General features: G+C 45.7%; 1 pseudogene; it reads left to right on the plus strand.

Annotated features, from left to right (window-relative positions):
• Positions 1-1055: 1055 nt before the first annotated feature.
• Positions 1056-2263, plus strand: LOC103233045 (developmental pluripotency-associated protein 2 pseudogene; annotated as a pseudogene).
• The last annotated feature ends 16674 nt before the right edge of the window (positions 2264-18937 follow it).

The raw sequence follows: 18937 nt of genomic DNA on the forward strand, positions 1-18937 counted from the left end.
GCTGCCTGGCTAGACCCACAGCTCCATTAGTTAGGAGAATTACGTCGTCTCTCTGTGCCTCACATTTCTTAACTGCAATGTGGGGACAATAATAGGACCTACCCCATAGGGTTGTGGTGAGGTTGAATGTGGCTAGCACTGTCCCTGGAGCATATCAAGTCCTCAGTAAGTGTGGGCCAGGTTTGGTGTCTGACAATCAGTAGGCGATCCATAAATGTTATCTACGTAATTTGATGAGCACTTATGGGACCCCCTTCAGTATGTAAACCATTGTACTGCCCACAGAGAAGTAAGATAATATATAAATAAGAGCCAGTTCCCTTGCTGGAGATCTTATTTAAGTCTCTGTTGAATTCAGGGAGCAATTATTTACCACTGCAAGATGCAGCTGCTGGGCTGGGACAGAAAGCCCCATGGGGGCTAAAGATTTCTATCTCTAGGAGAAGGACCCATTTCACGCTGACTCTGGGATAGGCTGGGCGTGAGACAGGCTAAGATAGACGTATGGATGCTTTGGGAGAAGAATGTGATTTAGCCGGGCCAGGGGAGTAGGAGAAAAACATTCACTCGCCTGGGCGCAGTGGCTCATGCCTGTAATCACCACATTTTGTGAGGCAGAGGAGGGCAGATCGCTTGAGCCCAGGAGTTTGAGACCAGCCTGGGCAACATGGCGAAACAACGTCTTTACAAAAATAAAAAAAGAATAAATTAGCCGGGCATGGTGGCATGCACCTCTAGCCCCAGCTTTTCAGGAGGCTGAGGTGGGTGGATCACTTGAGTCTAGAAGGTTGAGGGTACAGGGAGCTGCGATCGTGCCACTGCACTCCATCCTGGGTGGCAGAGCAAGACCTTGTCTCAAAAGAAAAAAAGCCAGATTATTTGGTAGACATGGGAGTCTCACCATGTTTCCCAGACTGGTCTCAAACTCCCGGACTCAAGCGATCCACCCGCCTGGGCTTCCCAAAGTGCTGGAATTACAGGCATGAGTCACCGCGCCTGGCTTAATTTTTTAAAAAATTTATCACCAAATGGTCAAGACAGGGACGTTGCTGAAAATGTCAGACTCAAATTTTGATAGCAGCAAGAATAATTTCTTTGAGGGGGAAATAGATGATGAGGAAAGTATGATTTTTGACACTGGTGCCAGTTAAAGATGATCCAAATATAGAACAAGTGTTCCTTCAACTTCTGATGTCAAACCAGAGAAATCTAAGAAACATAATAAAGTTCATCTACCTCAAACAAATAAACAATTCACAGCTCCACAAAAGCTAGATGCAAAATACCAGTCTTTCCCTTGCCGACCATTTTGCCTCCCCTTAATAAGTTGTGTCAGGAGGCACAACTTGGTGGAACTGGTGTCAACAACGAGGTTTGACTCCTAATGGCAAGAAAACAGAAGTTTATCTGAGGGCCAGGCATGGTGGCTAATGCCTGTAATCCCAGCGCTTTGGGAGGTCAGGAGCTCAAGACCAGCCTGGTCAACATGGTGAAACCCCATCTCTACTAAAAATACAAAAAAAACAAGAAACAAAAAACTAGCCAGGCATGGTGGTGTGCACCTGGAGTCCCAGCTACTCGGGAGGCCGACACAGGAGGATCACTTGAACCCGGCAGAGGCTGCAATAAGCCAAGATCATGCCACTGTACTCCAGCTTGGGTGACAGAGCAAGACTCCATCTAAAAAAAAAAAAAAAAGTTTATCTGAGACTCCATAGACATGCTTACCCTGAACAACAGCAAGATATTCCCGAAATGTCACAAGAGACCAGATTACAGCCATGGTCGAGGAAACGCAAGGCAGCGACCGAGCGAGCAAGGCTTCAGAAAAGTCTTGAGATGAATGAGAAAGCAGAAGAGACTAATACATTTGAACATTTGAAGTGATAACTTCAGCTCAGGAAGCCATGTTGGCATCATGGGCAAGAATTGCTGTGAGAGCTGTTCAGCCTAAGGCTGTGAATTCATGTTCCATTTCAGCTTCTGTTGAGGCCTTTTTGATGTAAGCCTCTGGTGTTGGGTGTCGTGTGGTCCATGGCAGACTTATCTTGGCAGACACAAAGGGTTGGGTACACCTGCAGTTTCATGCAGGTCAGGCCTGGGTGCCTACCACCGATAGGAGGATGATTTGTCTCTTCTTGTTACCTGTCTGCATTTTCCATCCCTATGCATAGAAAATAGTATGTTATGTGCTGACTGTGCTTAGAGGAATAAGATAATGAAAAGATGAATGACAATGGAGAAGCAGCAGCAACCTGTTTGAAAACAATGTACTAGAGAAGGAGAGATATACTTTCACACCATGCAACATACTATGAAGGAATGGAAGCAAAGACAATTTGAATGAATCCTTGTGATCTACAAAGCAAAATCATAGTGAGTAGGCCTCCACAGTGAAGATGGTTGACTAGTGACACAGCCTCATCTAAAGAGCTCCACAGAAAGTGAGTCTGAAAACCCCTTAAAATAAAGTCACAGCAATTGGCCTTAATAAAAACAAAAACAGTCCGGGCGTGGTGGCTCAAGCCTGTAATCCCAGCACTTTGTGAGGCCAAGGTGGGTGGATCACCTGGGGTTAGGAGTTTGAGACCAGCCTGGCCAACATGGCGAAACCCAGTCTCTGCTAAAAATACAAAAATTAGCAGGGTGTGGTGGCGCGAGTCTGTAATCCCAGCTACTCAGGAGGCTGAGGCAGAAGAATTGCTTGAACCCAGGAGGCGGAGGTTGCAGTGAGCCGGGATCACACCATTGTACTCTAGACTGGGCAGCAAGAGTGAGACTGTGTCTCAAACAAACAAACAAAACAAAACCCATTTACTCATTCATTCATTCATTCATTCACACGATCACATCTTGGCCACAGCAGACAGAGCTTTGATGGGTGGGCTGGACAAGCAGGAGGCTAACTCTTCTGGAGGGGGCTGTCCCGACACTGCCCAATGTGGATGGTGAAGGCAAACTGAACCACTCAGATCCTGTCTTCTGAGAGACCTGAGGGGCTAACAGGGCTGCCAGAGCTCGTGATATAACTGGAGCTGCATCATGAGAATACTAAAAAACCCACCCTGAATAGTAGCCATGAGGACAATTAAACCAAACCACATGCCTGCTTTTCCATGGGAACTGCTATATATCTCAGTCCTCTAGGGACCCAGAGAGGCTGAACATCTGCTGACAGGGGTCCCAATGATACCCACCTCCCTTTGAATCCTGAAAACAAACTCTATCAGTCAGGGTTCCTTGGACACAAGCAACAGAAATGGATTCTAGCTAAATTAGGCAAAACAAATTCATTGGAAGGATACTGGGGATCCATGGAGTCAACTAGAAGGATGGAGAACTAGGCTCAGAAAATGGGTGGTTGCTGTCAGTGGTCAGGTAGCAGGTCATGTCACAGGAGCAACCCGGCTGGGCTGCAGCAGTTTGCACAGCTATCACCACTGCTTCCGCTGTCCCCAGATGCCCACACCACTGCCATTGGCCACTGGTACTGTGAATGAGTTCTAAACTATTCATTGAATTCTTTACCTCCAGCTTAGGATTCAGTCTCAGGAAGTCCACGGTTGGCAGTGGGGAGGAGAATCTGGCCACCTTCATGTTCCCTAGTGGGACATAGGACCCTGCACACCCTGAGACTCAGCCTGTGGAGTTTCTTCCTATACCAGGAAGAGTCTTTGCAGAAGATCAATGAGTCATTGGGGAGAATTTAATAAAGGGGTTGTTTACAAAGGAGCAGGAAGGATTAAAAGAAATGAACAAAAGATGCAAAGACTCCCAGGCCTGCAACACTGGGGAGCAATTGCCAGGCCCAGGCATGGCTATCCCTGGAACCCAGAGAAAGTAGCTGCAGGAGAGGATGTCCCAACGGGAGCTGTGACTCTCGGGTTGCCACTCAACTTGGTGAAGAGGGAGTCCATTCGGTGACCTCCTCTCCATTCTGTGACCTCCTCTTCTCTCCCATCTCCTGCCAATGTGCTCATTGGCTGAACCCAAACAGATGCTAGCCCTACCGCTCCCTCCCTCTCTCTGGGTGGTAGGAGGAGGGTGGAGAGTGAGTCTAGAAAATACTCAGCACACCGCAAATAGAGTATGTCCTGTAACTAAAGGCCCTGTGCATCTCTTCCTTACACTCTGGGAGAATGGAACTAATCTAAAGACAAATACAGCTTAAGGGGTTGGAGGGGGTCAGGGGTGATGGTGGAAGCAGGAGTCAGGGTGGGGTGGAGGTGGTGCAGGCATTTGAGGGCTCTCAGAATGCCTGTCTGCAGATGTGGCTGAGCAATTCAGCTCAGAGCCCTGTGAGGAGTGGAGGTGGGGGGAGAACATGAATCACACACCTGTGTGTCCCCATGGGATGCTTACCTGGCTCCATTTGTGGCATCACAATACCTACTAAACCACCTTTTTTTTCCCTTCTTTCCAGATTTCTTTTCTTTTTTCTTAATTTTAGGTTTGAGGGGTACATGTGAAGGTCTGTTATGTAGGTAAACACGTGTCATGGGGGTTTGTTGAAAATACTATTTCATCACCCATGCATGAAGCTCAGTTTCCAATAGTTATATTTTTTGCTTCTCTCCCTCCTCCCCTCTCAAGTAGGTCCCAGTGTTTGTTATTTCCTTCTTTGTGTTCATAAGTTCTTCTCATTTAGCTCCCACTTATAAGTGAAAACATGCAGTATTTGGTTTTCTGTCCCTGCTTTAGTTTGCTAAGGATGATAGCCTCCAGCTCCATTCATGCTCCCACAAAAGGCATGGTCTTGTTCTTTTTTATGGATGCATAATATTCCCTGGTATATATAGAGCACATTTTCTTCATCCAGTCTGACACTGATGGGCATTTAGGTTGATTCCATGTCTTTGCTATTGCAAATGGTGCTGCAAGAGCCACCTTTTCAGGGTAATCCCTGGGGCCATCCCTGGCTGGCCGAAGCACCATATCCACCTCCTCCCCTGGGTAAAGCCGTGAACTCAGCGAGGCTGGCCCTAGTTCCCCTCACCCTCATCAGCCATCCTTTCTGGCCCCCTCCACCCTCCACAGACAAAGATTATCCCTCCCTGCAGAAACCCACAACTCTTCTATGCAGGGAGTGGGAGGCTAGGTTGGGATGGAAGGGTTGGCTGCTTTTCAGGGGTCAGAGCCCCTCCCTCCTCTGAGCCTCTGCCTCTGCTGGACACACTTGGGGATTCTTGAGTCCGCATGGGAGGAAGCAGAGACAAGGCTGGGAAGCTGTTGCTGTCACCTAGGCCTAGGTGATATGAAGGGCTCAGTGGTCTGGTCCCCTGGGGATTCCAGAGACAGCCTCACAAAGCTGGGGTACAGACCTGCGCCCCATCACCAGCCACCTGGACCTGTCTGAAATATCATTTCCATCCTGGGGTGGGTGTACCCCATCAAACCTGAGCAAGGCTAAGCCAGAACCTATACCAGGAGGTCAATAAGCTTGGGTCTCCCAGCCTGGGAGAGTTTGCCAGCATCAGTGGTCTCAGAGAGACAGGGCAATGCTTCACCCAGAGAAGTGACTCTCTGGGGTGCATCTGGGCTGGCATGGGCATTGGTTAAGTTTGACTGTCTGGTATCCATCTCCCCAACTTACTTTAGGGGAATTCCCCCGCCTCCATTGGGCACAGCCTTGATGGGAGGGGAGAGCCAGGGGCTGGCTTCAGTTATAAAAACTGGAGGGCCAGAATCTCGTTCTCCAGGGAGCCTCAGTCGATTGAATGTTCCCTTTGGGAACTCTGAGACGTGGGGTAGAATGTGTCTCAAAGGACACCCATCAGAAGTGCACACCCCAACCCCACAGCATTTGCCCCTACAGCCCCTACCTTTTACTTTACCCATCCAGCAAATGATCCTTAGCTTAATTCTTTTTTTTTTTTTTTTTTTTGAGACGGAGTCTCCCTCTGTCGCCCAGACTGAAGTGCAGTGATGTGATCTTGGTTCACTGCAACCACCGCCTCCCTGGTTCAAGCGATTCTCCTGCCTCAGCTTAATTTTATTGCTTGCAACCAGAGTCTGGACAGACATCCCTTTGGTGGGAAAGGTGTTGGTGGCGTGAAGGGGCTTTCTCCATGGCATCACAGGGCCATCCACTGTGACCAAGCAAGACTGCCCTCACCTGACATCCAAGGCCTGAGACTCTGAGGGCGGAACTGGATGGGGAACTGGATATCATGTCTCATCCTGGGGCAACGTTCCTTCTTGCCTGGGCCTGTGAGACACACCCTTGGGTGAACAGGTAGGCGTTTCCTGCCCTTGGGGCCTGCCACTCTCAGGCCTGGGAAAACTTACTTTCCTGGCGAGGATTCAAAGTTTGTAACAGTCCGAACTGGCTCTTCAGAGTCTGGTGGATCACATGGGCTGAATCCCACGTATGAATGAAAATGCCAAGGCCAGGCGCAGTGGCTCACACCTGTAATCCCAGCACTTCGGAAGGCCGAAGCAGGCAGACTGCTTGAGGTCAGGAGTTGGAGACCAGCCTGGCCAACATGGTGAAACCCTGTCTCTGCTAAAAATATTAAAATTATCTGGGCGTGGTGGGATGTGGCTGTAATCCCAGCTACTACAGAGGCTGAGACAGGTGAATTGCTTGAAGCCAGGAGACAGAGGTTGCAGAGAGCCGAGATCGTGCCACTGCACTCCAGCCTTGGTGACCTGGGTGAAACAGTGAGACTCTGATTCAAAAAAAGAAAAAGCCAAGCCAAAATCCCCAAGGCAAGCTCCCCTAGAGGGAAAGAGGCCAAAGAGGGCATATGTGCAGGGCCCTCAGCACCCCTGACTCCCCTCTAGCACACCCACCCCAGCATGGACCCTTGCTTCTCATGGAGGAGGGGATGATAAGAAAAGGCTTAGAGATGGGAAAGAGTCTTGTCTGATCAAGAGGGTTAAGGGACAAGGAAACAATGTGACTGGGGGTATTCATTTATTAATTCCTGGCTACTTCCACTGTGCTGGGCCTGTGACAAGGACTTATTAATAACAGCAAATAAGATAATCCTTGCCCTCCTGGGGTTCTTAGTCTATGGCATGAAGACAGCAGAGTCAAGAACACAAATAAATTCAACATAGAGGGAAAGAAGGCAGTGTGGCATCAAACCAGCTCCCGTCACTTCCCACCACCCCATAAACTCCCACTATCCCCCCTGCTATGGGTCCAAATCACCACCTGCTTCTCCTGGATGACTGCTCCAGCTTCCAACCTGCTCTCCCTAGTCTGTCCTTGCTATCTGAAGCCTACTCTCAGCCCAGAAGCTAAGGGGATCTTCTGCTCCCCCCATGGGAAATTATGCTCCTTAAGGGCAAAGACCTACATAATTTATTTGGAATTCCTTTATACAGGAGGTTTTTTTCTTCTCCTTTATTTGTAGGAGCTTCACTGGTCCCTGTCTCACTTCGTGTGAAAGTCAGAGTCCTTACAATGGCCCTCAGGGCTGAAATAGAACCTATGGATCCATATTCTGTCTTGATACTTTGGAATTTTAAATTTCTGCAGATCAGATGGGTCCAAAATGGTATCTCGTTGTGACTTTAATTTGCATTTTCCTGATCACTAATGATGTTTATTAGTGATCTTCATATATTTATTACCATTTATATAGTTCCTTTTCTGAGAAATGCCTGTCTATATCTTGTCTCATTCAAAAAAATTTACTAGGCCGGGCATGATGGCTCGTGCCTGTAATCTCAGCATTTTCAGAGTTCAAGATGGGCAGATCGCTTGCACTCAGGAGTTTGAGACCAGCCTGGGCAACATGGCAAAACCCTGTCTCTACAAAAAATATAACAACAACAAATTAGCCAGGCGTGGTGGCATGCACATGTGGTCTCAGCTATTCGGGAGGCTGAGGTAGGAGGATTATTTTAGCCCAGGAGTTTGAGGCTGTAGTGAGTCGTGAGGGTGCCACTGCACCCCAGCCTAGGTGACAGAGCAACAGAGCAAGACCTTGTCTCAAAAAATAAAAATAATAATAATAAATAAATAAATAAATAAATAAAACTTACCAAAGTCCAATGCTATTCACATTTTCTCAATTTCTTGCCTAATGCCTATTTTCTGTTCCAGAGTCCCATCCAAGATACCACGTAGTTTGTGGGTCTCCATAGGCTCTTCTGGGCTGTGATCATTTTGTCAGATTCTCCTTGCTTGGGTAACCTTGACAGTTTTGAGGAGTCCTAGGCAGATGTATTGTGGGATATCCCTCTGCTAGAATTTGTCTGATGTTTTCCTCATCCTTAGACTGGAATTAAAGGTTTCTGGGAAGAAGGCAACAGGGTCTTCCTCATCATGTAGTATCAGTGGTATAATACTATCGATATGACCCATCACTATTGATGTTGACCATGATAACCTGGCTGAGCTAGTGTTTGTCTGGTGTCTCCACTGTAAAGTTACTCTTTTTTTCCCCTCCTGTTTCCATTTACATGCTGTATTCTTTGGAAAGAATGGGCTATGGGCTAGGCACGGTAGCTCATGTTGGTAATCCCAGCACTTTGGGAGGCCGAGGCAGGTAGGACCACGTCAGCTCAGGAGTTCGAGTCCAGCCTGGACAACATAGCAAGACCTCGTCTCTGATAAAAATAAAAATAAAAAAATTAGCCAGTTGTGGTGGCGCATACCGAAAGTCCCAGCTACTCAGGAGCCTGAAGTGGGAGGACTGCTTGAACCTGGGAGATCAATGCAGTAAGCCCTGATTACACCACTGCACTCCAGCATGGGTGACAGAGTGAGACCCTGTCTCAAAAAAAAAAAAAAAAAAAAAAAAAAAGTCACTATGTACAGCCCACACCTAAGGAATGGGAAGTTATGCTCCTTGAGGGCAAGGACCTACATAAATTATTTGGAATTCCTTTATACATGAGATTTTTTTTCTTCTCCTTTATTTATATATTCAATTGTTCAGTCATATCAGAATGGATTCATGGATATGTATTCTATACTTTGGGTTATAATCCAATATTAGTTTATTGGATTGCTCCAATTGTTCCAGCTTTGGCAACTGGGGGCTCTTTCAGGTGGCTCCTGTGTCCCTTTGACATATCCCTATCCTTGTGGACTATTTTTTTTTTTTAGTACTTCATTACTTTCTGTTTGCACCCATTTTTCTATGAGTTACTTGTATGACTCTTATTGCAACATAGATGTTCTTTATATATGTTTGAATTGCATCCCTTGCCTAACTGAGTCCTTTCATGGGCAAAACATCTTACTTTTAATTGTTTTTATTTTTACTTTTAGTTTTTGAGATAGGCTATCACTCTGTCACCCAGGCTGGAGTGCAGTGATGCCATCAGGGCTCACTGTGATGGCAGCTGCCACCACTCCAGATGGCCTGCTGTTGCCATCATGCGGGCTGCACTCTCCACAGATCAATCAGGAGCCCCACCCTCCTAGTTGGGGCTGCAGCCACCTTGTGTTCTTGGGGGGCCAGGAGCAGGCAGGAGTTCTGCCCCCCTGGATAGGGCTGCAGCCACCCAAGTTGTGGCTGCAGACTCAGGCATCCCTGCACTCCTGGGGGACCAAGAAGGCCCCCCTATGACCTTACAGGCTCAGAAGTGTCTGCTCCCACTGCCTGGCTGCAGTGAGCCATGATCATTGCCACCGTACTCCAGCCTGTTGACAGAGGGAGTACAAAATACAAAGCAAAATAAAATATAAAAACAAAAACAAAAAAACCCCAAAACACCCAAAAAAGCCAGAAAACCTAGAGCGATTCTCTTTAAAGTCAAGATTGAGACAAAGATGCCCACTGTCACCTCCTATCCACATTCTGTTGGAGGTCCCAGTCAGAGGAATAAAAAAAGAAAAAGAAATTAGAAACATAAAGATTGGAAAGAGAGGAATAAAATGTCATTATTTGCAGGTAATGCATTCATTTACATAGAAAAACAAAAGAATATACATTTAACTTGTTAGGAATAATAGGAGCGTTTAGTAAAGTGACTGCGTATCTCCAAGAGTCATTTGTATTTCTATATACCAGGAACAAACGACTAAGAAGTGCAATTAAAGAGTAAATACCATGTACAGCATTATCAGAAAATACCAACTGCCCAGGAATAAATCTAACAAATAATATTCAAAATTGTTACAGGGAAAATTATAGAACTTTATTAAGAGATATTAAGGCTTTCTAAACAAATGGAAAGATAAACAGAGGCTCTGAAACCAGCCAGTACTGGCTCATGGGAGTCAATTGTTAAATTTTCACAAATTTTGCAAACCACTTTCAAACCCAACATTTACTAAAAATTATATAAACTTACAATTACATAGGTTATATTAAAAATAAAGGGAATAGGCCAGTGCGGTGGCTCACTCCTGTAATCTCAGCACTTTGGGAGGCTGAGGCAGGCCGATCATGAGGTCAGAAGTTCGAGACCAGCCTGGCCAACATGGTGAGACCCTCCCCCCCCCCCCCCCCCCCGTCTCTACTAAAGATACAAAAGAAATTAGCCAGGCGTGGTGGTGCTTGCCTGTAATCCCAGCTACTCAGGAGGCTGAGGCAGGAGAATTGTTTGAACCCCGGAAGGCGGAGGTTGCAGTGAGCCGAGATCATGCCACTGCACTCCAGCCTGGGCGACGGAGCAAGATTCCATCTTGGAAAAAAACAAAATAAATAAAAAAAAATAAAGGGAATAAATATTCAAAACTCATCCGTTCTTAATTGCTATATTATATTTTATTATTATGCAGGCCAGAAGTCTGCATAACATTTCTGACCCCATAACAAGGGCCAGGGGGTCATTATTTTAGGCCCTGTGGGCCATATACAATATGTGTTGCATATTTTCTTTTTTCTTTACCTCCTCTTTCTCTTCCTCCCCCTCCTCCTCCTCCTCCTCCTTCTCCTTCTCTTAAAAAAAAAAAAAAAAATTTGAAAATGTGAAACCATTCTTAGACCACTCAAATCTTACAATTTTTTAGGACAAGCCAGAAATCCAGATTTTATGTAAAATATCCAAGTTTTAAAAAGATTGTGTGGATCCCTGAAAATATTATGCCACCTAAAATTAGCTAGACATAAAAGGACAAATATTTTATGATTCCACTTACATGAGGTGCCTAGGGGAGGCAAATTCATGGAGATAGAAAACAGAATAGAGGTTACAAGGGACTAGTGGGAAAGGGAATGGGGAGTTATGTTTAATGGTACAGAGTTTCTGCTTGAGATGATGCAAATGTTCTGGAAGTGGAGGGTGGTGATGGTTACACAACATTGTAAATGTACTTAATGCCACTGAGTTATAGACCTAAAAATGGTTACAATGGTAAATTCTATGCTATGCATATTTTACTGCAGTAAAAAATTGCATTAAAAGAAGAGTCAATTCTAGGAGCTTAAACTAAAAAAAAAAAAAAAAAAAAGAAGATAAGACAAAAGAGGCTCAACTCAATCTCAACACTTTGGGAGGCCAAGGTGGGAGGACTGCTTGAGCTCAGGAGTTTGAGACCAGCCTGCGCAACAGAGTGAGACCCCATCTCTTAAAAAAAAAAAAAAAAAATTAGCTGGTCATGGTGCCTGCACCTGGAGTCCCTGCTACTTGGAGGCCAAGGCCCAGGACTGCTTGAGTCTGCAACGTTAAGACTGTAGGGGCCTGTGATTGTGCCAACGCACTCCAGCCTGGGCTAAAGAGTGAGACCCTGTCTCAGTAAGTAAATAAAATAAAGTAAAAGAAAAGAAAAGAAAGAAAAAGATTGTGTGGACCAAAGAGGGCCAGGTTTGGACAATTTGCAGCTTCTGGTTGGAACATCCCTGTCTGAAATACTAATTGTCATCTATTTCCTCTCCACCCAGCAAAATTCTGCTGATCCTTCAAGGACTGGCCCAAACGTCACCCCTTTTTATTCCCCACAGCTGAAGGTCTGGCAAGAGTGGGCCCACTTTTCTTTCTTTTTTTTTTTTTTTAATTTAGATAAGAGTCTCACTCCGTCACCCAGGCTCTGGAGCACAGTGGCATGATTTTGGCTCACTGCAACCTCCGCCTCCTGGGTTCGAGTGATTCTCCTGCCTCAGCCTCCTGAGTAGCTGGGATTACAGGAGCCCACCACCATGCCCAGCTCATTTTTGTATTTTTAGTAGAGACAAAGTTTCATTACATTGGCCAGGCTGGTCTCAAACTCCTGAGCTCAGGCGATCCACTTACCTGGGCCTCCCAAAGTGCTGGGATTACAGGCATGAGCCACTGCACCTGGCCTGTGGGCCCACTTTTATACGTGGCAGCAACAAGCTGAGCTAAGTGGTGGTTCTTTTAGAGCCGTATTCTCTAACTTGCCCCAATCCTCACCACTCCCCATTCCATCTCCTATCTGCCTGCTTCGTCTCTTCATGTTACCTCCCTGGCCCTGTAGGCATCTGAAATTTCAATTCCTGCAGACTGTCAGTTCCTTGAGGACAGCGATAATATCTTCCCAGACATTATAGGTGATTCCCCCTGCTACATCCTAGACCAGGGGCTGGGCTACAGAGAGAAGAGACACAGGAAGCTCAGGTTTCACATCCTAAGAGCAGGACTTTGTTGGTTTAACCCAGGTCGTCTCAGCCTTGTCATAAAAGTTCAGATCATCCTTTGCCGTTGGCCTTCCTGTGCATTGTAGGATGTCTAGCATTATCCTTGGCCTCAACCTACTAGATGCCAGTAGTATTATATACCCCTAATTGTGACAACTAAAATATTCCTAGATTATGCCAAATGCTCTCGGGAAGCAAAATAACACCAGTGCCAGTTGAGAACTAGTTTAATTCATTGATCAGTTTATCAAGTAAGTACTTTCTTAAAATTAAGATCCTAGATAAAGGCAGGGGGATTCTAGGCAGGTTGAAAGCTGGGTATGTTAAAAAAAAAAAAAAAAAAATCAGCAACACAATTCAGCTATGGTTACCATGAATTTAAGCGCTCCCCTGCCCACTGTCACAGATTCCCCGCCCTTCTGTTCACTTGGCAAAGCCTAGAGTATGTTTTCAAAAGGCACTGACTTTGCTTACTGGACGTTTGCTGTCCCCTGGTGGTCATTTCTCTTTATTGCAAGCTGATGGAAATCAGTTCAGTGTCACTAGTCAACCCAACCAGCACATCAAAAGGTTAAGCCGACGGTGAAACCCTGTCTCTACTAAAAATAGAAAAATTAGCGGGGCGTGGTGGCACATGCCTGTGAGTTCAGCTACTTGGGAGGCCGAGGCACGAGAATCGCTTCAACCTGGTAGGTCGAGGCTGCAGTGAGCCGAGATTGCGCCGCTGCGTTCCAGCCTGGGTGACAATGTCAGACCCTGTCTCAAAAAAAAAAATAAAAAAAAATAAGGTTAAGACAGACTGACAGACTTGCTTTCCTTAGATTCTAGAAAGAAGCCCTGGGGCTCACAGCTCAGATCATGTGAGAGGTGCACACACAGGCCCTTGAGAAAATAGTCTGGAGTTAGCAAGAGCTGAAATAAGCAGTGACCTGCCCACTTTCCTTGGGCCTACCCTAGTTTGAATGTTTAGGACACCCACTCTGCCCCTACCTTTCCCTACTGCTAAAGGTTCTACTTGAAATGCATTTATAATTTATGATCCAATGCATCTGAATTCTTTCTGTAAGTATATATTTGAGAATTTTGTATACTTGGAGATAATTAGACACACTCAGGGTGCCATAAGAGAGGAACATCTTATACATCAAAGCAGTGTTTTCCAAATTTGTCTGATCATTAGAAATAGACAGATTAATGCATGGAACCTTCCAGCACATTGTTAGGAGCAAGACCCTCTGGGAATCCTGTGTCGTGGGGTGTCAGAGCTGTTGCTAGAGTGACTCAGTGAGCTGGGTGACCTTGAGGGTGAGGAGTCTTCCTGACCCTCAGTTTCCAGGCTTGAGCTACCTCCCTGTCCATCCGGGCCCAGATAAAATGGTTATCTGAGGTTTAGACTTGGGCAGAAGTCAAGTTCTTTGGCTGTTTTTAAATTGAACAATACAGATGCTCCTTCACTTAAGGGGGCAGGAGGGTGCTGCATCCTGATAAGCCCATCATAAGCTGAAAATATTTTAAGTTGAAAATGCATTTAATACTCCTAACCTACTGAACATCATAGCTTAGCCTAGCCCACCTTAAACACACTCAGAGCACTCACATTACCCTACAATTGGGCAAAATCATTGAACACAAAACCTATTTTATAAGAAGGTGCCACACATCTCATGTCGTTTATTGAATACTGCACCGTAAGTGAAAAGGTGAATGGCTGTATGGGTATTTGAAGCACAGTTTCTACTGAATGTGTTTGCACCATTGTAAAGTCAAGAAATCCGAAGGCGAAGCATCGTAAATTGGATATTAAATAGCAATAACAATGAAGTTTCAAGAGGCTAGGAGATACTTCAGGCGATTGCAGCCAGAACTGTGATGTATTTTCAACACAGCCACGGAATTCATCCTGGTAGAACAGGTCACTCCTCTATTCCAAACCCTTCCATGGCTCGCCATTTCTCTTGGAGCACAAGCTGAAGTCCTTATGTTGGCCCTAAAGGCCCTTCATGACTCTCTCCCACCACCCACATTTGCCTCTTCCTTTTCCCCAAGATCACCAAGAATTCTTGCCTCAAGGCCTTTGCACCTGCTGCCTGGGGGCCTGGGATGCTCTGCCAGCTGGCTCCCTCCCTCCCTCACCTCTCTCAAGTCTTCACTCAGCTCCCTCCCCCTCAGAAACCCATCTCACTCCTCTTCTAGCTTTATTTTTTTCCCTGAGCTTCTGTCATTATCTAACCTCCCATACGTTTATTTGATGTGTTGTCTACCTCCCCTAACAGACCCCACACTCCACAAGGGCAGGGATCTTGTAAATGGAAAAATTCTTTCTTACTGCAGACATTAACTGGCAGGGTGTGGTCGGCCGCGGTGGCTCATGCCTGTAATTCTAGCACTTTGGGAGGCCGAGGCAGGTAGATAATCTGAGGCCAGGACTTCCAGAGCAGCCTGGCCAACATGGTGAAACCCCATCTCTACTAAAAATATGAAAATTAGGCCTGGTGGTGCAAGTCTGTAGTCCCAGCTACTCGGGAGGCTGAGGCAGGAGAATCGCTTGAGCCTGGGAGGCCGAGGTTGCAGTGAGCCAAGATGGCACCACTGCACTCCAGCCTAGGCAACAAAGTGAGACTCTGTCTCAAAAAATAAATAAAAATAAATACATAAATACATAAATGGCAGGGTGTATACTTAAGAAATAAGTCACACTCTGGACATGGTGGCTCACACTTATAATCCCAGCACTTTGGGAAGCTAAGACGGGAAGATTGCTTGAGCCCAGGAGTTTGAAACCAGCCTGGGGGACATAGCAAGATCTCGTCTCTACAAAAGAAAAATTTAAAAAATTAGCCAGGCGTGTTAGCATGTGCTTGTGGTCCCACCTACTAAGGAGGCCAAGGCAGGAGGATCACTTAAGCCTAGGAGGTCGAGGTTGCATTGAACCGTGATCATGCCATTGTACTCCAGCCTAAGCAACAGGGCAAGACCTTTTCTCAAAAAAACAAAACACAAAAACTAAACAAAAAAAGTCAGACAAGGCAAACTTGCAAATTAAATATCTCCCTCTTTGGAAATAGGGGCAGTATTTGAAGGAAAACAATTTTAAGTTGACGTATATTATGTCATTATAGGAAAAGATGCTTTATAATGATGCATCTTTATATTTGATGCATCTTTATAATGAACATCTTTTTGACTTAGCACATGAAGCAATATAATGATCTCACATCTTGGTTTTATAGGCCCAGAGGAGATCTGACCTATATTTTCCCTTCTTATTACCTTAAAGATTTATTCAGTCAAGGAAGGAATAAGAACAGCAAAGGGCAATTGTGAAGTAATCGTCCTGAACTTCAGAATAGCCACACTGGCAGATGAGTGCCAAGAAATGAACCGTGATTGCTGCTGCGGCTCTAATAAAAACAAGAATTTCACCCTCAATGGTTCTGGGGTGTGAGGTTCTGGAGTCAGTGTCAGACATGGCATCTGAAGGCCTGGGGTCAAGTCCTGTCTCTGCCATTTATTGGCCATGTCACTGTGGGCCGCTAACTTATTTTGCCATATCTCAGTGCCCAGAACAATGTCTGGCACACAATAGGTACTTAGTGAGAAAGAACAGGTAAGCAAGAAGCTGGGGTGGCAATGCACCTTTGGGTGTACTGGGGGTGGGAGGAAGGGTCAGAAGACCCCTGGGGTGCGCAAGGAGGCCCCAAGTGGGGAAGGAAAGGCACATGTGAAAGACTCCTCTTCTCTGTTGAAGGTCTCTGAATAATATAAATTTCACCAACTATAATTGATGCCCAGGGGCCACCTCAGGGTGGACAGTGGGGTTGAGGGGTGCTGCCAGGAGGTCAGAGGTCAGCAGGGAGGGCCTGGCCTGGGCATGGAAGCCTACACATCCATCCAGTGTGGGCCTGTGGGGTTTGTGCCTGCTGTGGGGGTCTTATCCAAGGCTCAGAGAGCACTGAGGAAAGAGCAGCCTCTTTTTGGAGGGAGGGACTGGGGATCAGGAAACCTTGCATGGGGAGGCCTTGAGCAGGGAGAATGAACTGGACGTACCCAGGAGGTGAAAGTAGGGGCATATCTTGGCACAATAATGACACTTTAATTTCTTTTTTCTTTCTTCTCCCTTCCTCCCTCCCCCAACCTTGATTGCTGAAGTCATATATGCTTGCAGTAGAAAATTCATAAATTATAGAAAAGAACTAAGAAACTCTCACCACCCAGAGATGATCCTTGCGAACACTTTAGTGTATATCTATGTAGTCTTTGGCATTATTACTTTTTAATTATGCATGATAGACAAATACATTCTTCTTGTAAAAATTTAAAACACAACAGATAAGTCTTAAGTCTCAGTAGTCAGCCAGCCCCACTCCTGGTTCTTTCCCTTCAGCCCTTGTCACCTCTCAGATCAAATGGCCACTTCTTCAGGGTAACAAATAGCACTCTGGACTATTCTTTACATACATAGAAATATAGAGACTTTTCTTTTCTTTCTTTCTTTTTTTTTTTTTTTTTTTTGAGACAGAGTCTCGCTCTGTCACCCAGGCACAATCTCGGTTCACTGCAACCTCCACCTCCCAGATTCAAGCAATTCTCCTGTGATTCTCCTGCCTCAGCCTCCTGAGTAGCTGGGACTACAGTCAGACACCACCACACCTGGCTAATTTTTGTATTTTTAGTAGAGGCAGGGTTTCACCATGTTGGCCAAGCTGGTCTTGAACTCCTGACCTCAAGCAATCCACCTGCCTCAGCCTCCCCAAATACTGGGATTACAGGTGTGAGCCACCACACCTGGCCCCTGTTTTTCTTTATTTATTTTCTCTTTCTTTCTTTCTTTCTTTCTTTCTTTCTTTCTTTCTTTCTTTCTTTCCTTTCTTTTCCTTTCTTTCTTTCTTTCTTTTCTTTCTTTCTTTCTTTTTAATAGACAGGGTCTTGCTCTGTCCCCCAGGCTGAAGTGCAGTGGCACTGTCATAGCTCCCTGCAGGCTGGAACTCCTGGACTCAAAAGTGATCCTCCCACCTCAGCTACCCAAGTAGCTGGGACGACAGGCAATAGCCACCACATCTGGCTAATTTTTTTATTTTTATTTTTTGTAGTACAGGGGTCTCACCATGTTGTCCAGGCTGGTCTCAAACTCCTGACCTCAAGTGATCCTCCCATCTTGGCCTCCCAAAGTGCTGAGATTACAGGCATGAGCCAGCCTCTCAAGTAGCTGGGTCTACAGGCATGCACCACTGAGCCCGGCTTAATATGGTACAGTTTTAAACGCCATTTTCCTATTAACAGACATTTAGGCTGAACCTATCTCCTTTCCCGTGTGGATTTCTCTATCTAGAAGTGGAATTGCTGGGTCAATGGGAAAGTACATTTCAATTTCTTTTATTTTCTTTTTTTCTAAGCTTTGGGGTCTTGTTCTGTTACCCAGGCTGGGGCACAGTGGTGCAATCGTGGCTCACTGAAGCCTTGAACTCCTGGGTTCAAGCTATCTTCCCATTCAGCCTCCCCAGTTGCTGGGATTACAGGTATCAGCTGCAGCATCCAGCTTTCAATTTCTTAATATTAAAAAAAATCTGCATACATGGAGACTGACTATGTTATATATTAGCCAGTTTTTTCACCTAACTATACAGTGTGAGCTATTTCTAAATACCATTCAATATGCTACAGCAATTTCTCCATCCATTTGTAATATACATTTTATTATGGAAAATTTCAAACATATACAAAGGTAGAGAGAACAGTAAAATGAACCCCCATGTACCCTTTCCTTGAGCTTCAATAAATATCAACTTTTTAAATACTTCATACAGCACCATTAATGATGGCATAATGTGTATCACAAGCATGTTTTATAATATATTCAGTCTGTTCCTTATTGTTGGAAAGTTGAGATTGTTTAATTTTTCACTATGACATGTAGGATTTAAATGCCTCGCCTTTGGTAACAGAAGCATGGGAGTGTTTTGCCCTGGTCTCCACTTAGCCCACTGCTGCCTCTTTTCTGCCCACAGACACCCCCTGTCCTACTGTAGTGTTGTAAGGAGTTGTCTTACGTCCAAGTTTCTCAGACGCAGAGCTGGAGACAGGGATTCAGGTGCATGTTAGCATGGTCAACGACTGCCTGGGGGCTAGCTGGGCATGTTGGCTCACGTCTGTAATCCCAGCACTCTGGGAGTCCGAGGTGGGCAGATCACTTGAGGGCAGGAGTTTGAGACCAGCCTGGCCAACATGGTAAAACCCCATCTCTACTAAAAATACAAAAACTAGCCGGGCGTGGTTGTGGATGCCTGTCATCCCAGCTACTCAGGAGGCTGAGGCAGGAGAATTGCTTGAACCTGGGAGGCAGAGGCTGCAGTGAGCTGAGATGGCACCACTGAATTCCAGCCTGGGTAACAGAGCCAGACTCTGTCTCAAAACAAACAGACAAACAAACAACT

Source organism: Chlorocebus sabaeus, chromosome 5 (assembly GCF_047675955.1).
Source record: "Chlorocebus sabaeus isolate Y175 chromosome 5, mChlSab1.0.hap1, whole genome shotgun sequence".
In the NCBI taxonomy this organism is placed as follows: Eukaryota; Metazoa; Chordata; class Mammalia; order Primates; family Cercopithecidae; genus Chlorocebus; species Chlorocebus sabaeus.